We start from the raw sequence: 8,276 nt of genomic DNA on the forward strand, positions 1-8,276 counted from the left end.
GGCAACCCCGTAATAGCCATCGCATGTGAACTTGGACTTTCGAAATCGACGATATCGACCATCTTAAACGATAAGAAGCAATGATGTCCGGGAGGTTAGGTGTACTAAATGCATTTTTGCCTTACAATATTTTCAATTTACGATGGGTTTAATCAGAACGTAACCCCATTGTAAGTCGGGGACACTCTGTATAAGTAATACTTAAATACAAATTGATTTTATTTATTCATTCAGCTGAGGCTTTTTTCCAAAGTGAATTACAAAGTTAAACTTCAATTCACAATGATACTTAATACATGTTGTAATCTTGGTGTATCAATTCAGGCCTCCCTTTCTACTACCTTCGTCAAGGCTACTACAGGAGAAAGTGGGATTTGAACCCAGGTCCTTCAAGTGCAAAGGCAATGGCTCTAACCACCATGCAACCAGCTGCCCTGTAACATGTTTCATGTGGTTAGGGGCTCCCAGTGTAAGAATCATGTTTTCTGCAACTTTAGAGCGACACAACCAACTGAGCTGCACTAAACGTCAATGCCTGGAAATTCCTACTTGCGTGGAAACAGCTTTGAAACGCTTTATATTTACCATAGTGGTTAATATATGAACTACCAAGGTAAAATCACTTCCTGTAAAAACCCAAACAGAGGTTTGCAAAGGCTTGCAGCTACACACATTTCAGAAGGGTGCAGAGTACAGTATTCGCTGAAGTGAAGGACAAGAAAATTCTTGGACGTTCTGCCCCCAGCCAGCAGAATAAGTCCGAAGCTCTGCCAAGACAGACAAGTCATTGACAGAAACTGATGCATTGCATGTTAAAAACATCAACATCAGCACAATCTTGCATGCAATATCCTTCCAACAGTCTTGTAGGTAATTTGATTGATCATCCCTTTGTTCGTTGTCATTTACCCACAGCAGCTACAAGCCATTAGTTCCAGAGTTTCATTTTCACGGGCGAAAAATGCTGCAGAATTAAGGCACGAACACAATACCCCTGTGAGAATAGTGTACCAACGCTGCTTAAGCAGAAAAATCAGCAAAACAGTCCAAAGAACTTACGTAAACCATTTCCTCCTCCACACAGGGAGGCAGAGATACACAGACATGCAAAGTGCTCATAAAAGTTCATAAATGGCCCCTCCCAACCTGTCCATTTGGCAGACAAGCCCTGGGACACCTGGGATATTAATGTATGCTGGAGACTATAGGCCAAAGTCACACACGCACAAAATCAGCAACTTCAGAGCACGAAAAACGCTTTCGGCTTCAGCCAAAAAGAGACGGCGAGAGCAGAATTGCGGAGTTGGACGACGTGCCTTCGCTCTGCATGTCTGCGCGTTTCAGAGCTCGGAAGCCCAGTTCGCCCCCGCCCTACCGCAGTTGCGTTGTCTAGTTTGCACTCCCCGGGACACGCGGGCTCAGCATACAGACCGATTTTATAATGAGCTGCTCGGGGCAGGATTAGAGCCTGATTGCGCAGAGCTGACCCAGACTTTTCCAATGCTCCATCTGGATTCCCTATCCATCCCGGCACCCAGATTTAGCGCTGCTTAAGAGCAGATAAAACCATGGCCCCTACCAGGAGCTCTACACAGCACCTTTTCCTAATCCAAAGGCAAATCACAGTGACGAGATTAGGTGGGCCTTTTCACTCAGCAGAACGACGTCCTCTCTCCTCTAATGTACTAAGAAGTGAGAGAATGCCAAGGCCAGTTCAAACCAGGTGACACAACCAGTCAGCGAACCTGGCAAAGGCCATATTCCCTCCTTCCAGCTGAGGACAGCAAGACAACGGTCGAGGCCGCTGTTCTTCGTTCCACTTCATCAGGGCCTGGAATGAAGGGCTGTCGATCCCACCTATTGACTGGGGAAAAAACAAAAATCGTGACCTTACCAGTGCCCCAATAAAATATTGCTGAGATCGCTAAAGGAAACATGTAGTTAGAAGTGTTACATTCATTGCTGAGCCATTATTGCCAGTTCCTGCTTTGTGAAACATGGTAAAAAAATTACATCATTAATGATTACAAAAAAAAAAAAAAAAAGAAAAAAAAAACCTACTACTGAAGTCATTACTGCAGTTCAATCTTAACAGATTCCTCCGGTTACTTTATAACATTAACATCAGTGACCTCCCCCCAAAATCCTCTCAACCAAGACAATCTGGGAACATACATCTCCCTCTAGAACAATGAGTGACAGATGAACCAACTACTACTCAAACAACCTGTTTCACTAGCCAGTACGATAGCTGCGGTATGTTAAGGTCACCTTATGTTCTCAGGCCAAGATAAGTCTCAAGTGGAAGAGTACAGACCTTGAGAAATTACTCAAGTTTGCTGCTCAAAAAACAGTCACGCTCAACTTCCCTCTCAGAGGAGCACAATGCTTGAGCTGCCATGCACCGGCAGCCTTCCTGAGGGGGGACGTTGGAATCGGGAAGGTGGCTGCGTCACTGCAAGAGCAGACTAGGGGGCCCTCGGTCAGATATCACATGCAAGACAGTCCATTTGTAGTCGTGAAAATAAACCGCACTTATGGTTAAAAGGTGAAGAAGCCATTAGAGGCATAACTCGGTCCTGCAGCTCTGTCCTTATCGCACAACACACTCTACACAGCTTCTAGTCCAGGCCTTCATAGTAGCCTGCCTGGACCTGGGTGGTTCCACACACAAAAGGCCCAAAAATGAAAAGTTCAAAGGTTCTTGGTTCTGGCTTCAACATGATGGAAATGAGCTCCCTCTCTCACTCAGAACTGCTGAACCCCCTATCAATTCTCCATGCAGCTACTTGTGTAATGTGTGCTAGCAAAGGGAGTCGTTTTGGACTAATTCACTTTATTTGCATCACATTGTCTGTTGATGCATTGCACCTTTTTTGTACCCCTCTAACTCCAAGTTGTCCCAGTTTGGAGAAAACCATCACCTAAATGAATAAATGTAAGAAGAACTTTTGAGCGCAGACATACAAGAGACACAGGACATCTGGGAGGCCAAAGTTACAAATACGGCAAATGCCAGTGTCTGCAGATTAAACCGTAACAGCCCATTAAGTAGCCAGAGTTTGCCTCCCAGTAATAACTACCATCCCCTCTAACTGAGGCCCCCAACACAGAACCGCAAAGCAAAGAAGATGACCACAGATGTGACAGCAACTGACCACAGTCACGAGAAGGTCTTGATACAAAAACAAGATCCGTAACTTTAAAACGGGCAGGTCAAATACATCACAATAGAATGAACAACAAACAGCTACATATCCAAATAAACACCAGACATGAGATATAATGTTCAACCCTTGAGACCCAAGGACATCGATTGGAGAGGTTTCTCCAGCTCATCAGGCGGCAGCAGCAGGAGGGCAGTGTCAAAAAACCTGCTTAATAATGTCCCCAAACTCAAACGTACTGATGGAAAGGAAGCGTTTCCAAAAGCATCAAACATTTCTCATTACAGTTCTTATTAAACTCTTCCTACAAATCCCTCAATGAAAATTATGAGAAATGCTCAGCATCTTCCGAGCGAGAGCTCAAGTTTGAAAGTTGCATTTTTCTTCCCGACTGTCGGACATAATCACATTACGGCGAGGGCACAAACACGGTGTTGAAAACAACACTCCTGTGAGGTCAGATATATGCACAAGATTTTGCCACCCTTTTCAGCATTCACGCGTACTGAGCTTGGGAAAACGGTGTGCGGATCTCAGCAGAAAGTTTATTATTGCAGTTCTGGAGGTTCTGAGAGCTGATATACGTCATATTACACTTCATATTACTGTAACTCACAAGGGAGCTTTTGCCATTTCCAGTTCATTTTCACAAAACTTTAACTATAAACACAGAGACCTTCCAGTTAAGGGGAGGAACCCTTGTGGACAACAAACACTTAAGAGGTTATTAATGGTCAACACACACACACACACACACAAGGCAGGCACAGAACATGAGCCTCTCAATAATATACTAATGTAACTTAAATGGGAAACCATAACCTTACATTTTAAACTGAAACACAGTATTTTCCTTTAATAAAAGAAGTCTTGAGTGAAGGAAACATAAAATCTGGCAAATTAAATCTTAATTTTCTGCCGTAACATCCATCGTCAAATCAATTTTGCCACGGACACACCGAGATGTTCAAAAAGCAAAGGCCAAAGACGAAACCAGGGTCAGGCGCCCGCCAACCCTTCGAAACAAGGTCCTTCCACGTGTTTTCCGGACACTCGGGTTACGCAAGAGCGTCCTGCACCAACATCGCACATCTTAACTGGTGCTCAGTTACACTCAGATGTCCATCTCTCTGGTCTGTCTACAGGCAGAGAAACTGGAATGCCGTTCCAATCGGCCCCAGTGTGACATTTTTTCCATTATTAGATCATAATGAAACATTGTCCTGACAGGAAATCCTGCCTACACGCAGGTTCGCTGTGCACTTTAAAGATGGTTATTTATTTATAAGCACACACTCAGTGCGGTAGCTGTCGGAGCTCATATTTAATGGTCATTACAGCAGCACAAAAACAAACTTTAATGTTTTTTTCCCCCACCGCAGCCCTAGCACAACCTATCAATCACAAAACCTTTATTGGCTTCTTTTCAAACTCATCTTAAAAAGCTGTATTTCTTCACAGTGGAAAAATGAGACTTCAGGAAATTACATTTCATTGTCTAGAACCGCATGTAAATGTTAGAAACGGGAACTAGCGTAAAGACTCATTCATAATCAAATACGCTTTATTTAATAAGTGTCTGGGTATTTCTTTTTGAACTTATATTTAAAATAAACAGCTCTTATGCGCTAAGCATTTTATCCTTGGGGCTGTTTAAAAGACAACAAAGCAAATGTCCAACACAAACAATTTGCAAAACTCCCCGGATAAAGTGATTTCGAATATAAAACAGGTCAATTATATTAGTTTGTGAAAGTATCAGCCTGGATTATGAAGGTGACTAGTGCACACAGGGGCCAGAAGCAGAACACAAGATTTAAGGGCATCTGTCAAATAATAATTAATAACAGTGAGCACCGGTCACCAATCTCATCAGTACCAGGGACACACTATGAACGAACGGGCAGCGACCGAGAGAAGCGCAAACACTCGTACGGAGCCGCAGGATCAGTCCTCGGAGTAGTAATACCAACAGAACCCAGTCCTCAGAGTAACAGTGACATCATCACATTCCTCGGTGTAACAATGACATTACATTATTCGCAGCTGAAATCATACAAACGCACAACACTCCTCCAAGTCGAGACACGACACGCTACTACTACGTGTAGCGGCAGAGTAACAGCGACACCAACACGCTCCAAGACTAACGGCAAAACCAATACAAACCAGAGAAATGGTAACGCAAGTATACTTCCAGAGTAACGCCAATGGCAATGCACTTCCACAGTGACATAAATACACTGCCGGAGTAACAACAACACAAATACAAACCCAGAGTAACAGCAACACCACCATAAAATACACAGTCAGTGACAGTAACAGTAACTCTGACACTCCAGGAGTAACATGAGCACAACTACATGCCCACAGTTAACAGTACACCCCGATAAACACTCAGAGTAACACTAAGTAACGTCACTACATGCACAGAGTAACAGTACTGTCATTACACGCCTAGAGTAACGGTAACACTAAAACATAGAGTTATTGTAACACAAATGAAATATACATACCCATAATAATAAAATGCACGCCCAGAGTAATAGTGTCACCGGCGGCACACGCCCAGAGTAACAGCAACACGCGCCCAGAGTAAGAAGTGTCACGCGCCCAGAGTAACAGTGCCACCTACACACACTCAGTGTAGGTGTTGGTGGTACTGTTACTTACTGTGTTACTCTGGACGTGTATCGGTGGCACTGACTGTCTGGGTCGGTGTAGTGCTGTTACTCTGCTCTCTGCTCTGGGTGTGTCACTCACACGTACCACTACTAGACGCCTAGAGAAGAGTAACGCTACTAAAACTCAAATTCAGTAGTAGAACATAGTTACGCGCTCAGTCAGTACAGACAGAGTTATAGACTCTTAGACTCCAGAGTACTAGTCTCGAGTAGCAACTCCGCTCCGGCGGAGTACGACAACGACGAGCCCGTTCGGTCCGTTCCTCACTCAGACTAGTACTACTAGTAGTAGTAACACCACCACGCACACATGCCTGAGGCTGAGAGCTGAAACACACTCGACTCGACTCGCTCTGGCTCAGACAGCTCAGCTGTAGACAGTAGTAGCACGCACGCACACACACACACACACACACACACACACACACACACACACACACACACGGAGGGTGTAACGTACCCCAGGCTTACTAGGACATGTAGCGCCGAACCGCCGAGAACGAACGAACGAGGCAGCCAGCAGCAGCAGGAGCAGCAGCCGCCAGACACACACAGTCAAGTTGTTCGATTCCTCGGGCGAAGGAAGCGAGAGAATCCTTCACTTCAGAAATCCTCTCGTGACTCTCCTTTGTTTTATGTTCTGCAGCTTCGGCGGCTCGGAGCCTCCGCGTCGCTAGCTCGCCTTCTCCGGCTCTGTTCTCTCCGGGCTCTCGGCTCCCAGCGCTGCCCGCTGGCCGTCCGCCGTTGGCGTCTTTCTCGGCTCGCTCCCTGTTCTCGCTCTGTGCTCTCGCGCAGCGCGGACAGGAGCTCTCGCGAGATCCGCCCACGACACGGCGAGAGGAAATACCCCGAGCGGGGGCGCGTCGCTCGCGGAGCTTCGTCAGCGTCGGGAGGCAGATGTGGCGAGAAAGCGGGGCCGTCGGGGCCAGATGTTCGCGAAACGGCGTTCGTTCGTTCGTTCGTTCGTTCGTTCGTTCGTAACGACGACGTGCGTCTCTTCGAGGTCGTTCAGTTTGGGGACGCCGAAAAATAAATGGAAAAATATTTTTTTTTTCCCGATATTACAATTTGTTCTTCGAAAGGAAATTTTAATCTTGGAAAACATGATTATTTTAAGCCTTCTGTCGAGAAAACAGCTTTCGAAAGTTGATGGTCTGCCGGCGTTACTTGTCTTGAAAATTACTATTTTTTCACTCCGATGATTTCAGTGCTTCAAGTACAAATTTGGGTTCCGCGCATCTCATCATTAATAATGACTTATAAATACTATTTGTTTCTATTAATAAAATCAAATCTCATTTCCCCTGCTTCAGGGTATCCATCCCAGAAATAAAAAACATTTTTTGTTCACTCTCTAGTTACTCTACTTACTGGTGGTGAGCATTGAACTTATTTTTGTAATAATCTTAGAGGTGGTCCCATCTCTAAACAAATATACCATCTCTTAAGTTTATTTAAATACAAACTATATATATATAAAGAGAGAAAGAGGGAGAGAAAAGACACACATGGCTGTATATGTCAGATGTATTCATATATATCATGTTGTATATATCATAAAGACATATGGATACATAAACACACATGTACAATACATATACACATACATATATACAGTGGGACATATGTATGTGTATATATATATTGTGTATTTATGAAAATGATTGTGTATTTATTAAAAGCTATTGATTGTGATTTTTTTTTCATTATTAAGAAAGAAACACATTTGACACAATCAGGAAAGTTCACCCTGTAAAAAAAGCTTTATTTACACGATTAGCACAGCCCTTCCTGTATGAATTCCCTGTGTGCTTTGAAAAAATAAATACTCGGAATATCTGGGGTTCCTTATTCACTCTGATTACATCCCCTCGGTTGGTCCGTAAAAAAAAAAACCTCAAACGTTCATCCCCAGTGCAAATTTAACTCTCATAAAAACATCTGCTTCTCCCTTAATGTAAAATAAAGGAATTAAGTATGAAGCCAGTAAGTAGGGTTTAGTTCCGCGCTTGACCAGACCTAGAAGGATCCGAACAGCTTTCGGTCAGCTCCGTAGGTTTCGCAAGCCCCATATCCAGAAATGCTCTGTTAATTATTTTTCACGACACATCCTGTTGTGTTTTGCGTCTTTGTTTCGCCACCGAGGTGATGATGGTCAAAGATTGCGGCCCCAGCCACAGATATGGACGTGAGATAGGCCCCAGCGCTCTCTGCTCTTTGTTCATTGAGATCCCAGACATGCATTCCACTTATTTCCCATACAATCAACATAAACTCATAAAACGGGGATTTTTTAATTTTTCTCCTTTTTCGTCCGTTTCGATCTCGCTGCACCGAACAGCGCGATAGTTTATATTCACACACGCACTTCTTCCGTCAGCTCACAGGCTTCTTTGTTTGAACTAATCTGGCTGTTAGTTCAAAA

The 8,276-nt window shown here is 44.1% G+C and overlaps 1 protein-coding gene across 1 annotated transcript in view; it reads right to left on the reverse strand.

The window, feature by feature from the left end:
* LOC108940684 (E3 ubiquitin-protein ligase RNF19A-like) overlaps positions 1 to 6,405 on the reverse strand; it is a 28,466-nt gene extending 22,061 nt beyond the window's left edge. The window contains exon 1 of the mRNA XM_018763002.2: positions 6,323 to 6,405. The gene's annotated coding sequence lies outside the window, so the exon portion shown is untranslated. The remainder of the gene's footprint in view (positions 1 to 6,322) is intronic.
* Between the last annotated feature and the right edge of the window lie 1,871 nt (positions 6,406 to 8,276).

The sequence above is a fragment of the Scleropages formosus genome, chromosome 18, assembly GCF_900964775.1.
Source record: "Scleropages formosus chromosome 18, fSclFor1.1, whole genome shotgun sequence".
NCBI lineage: Eukaryota > Metazoa > Chordata > Actinopteri > Osteoglossiformes > Osteoglossidae > Scleropages > Scleropages formosus.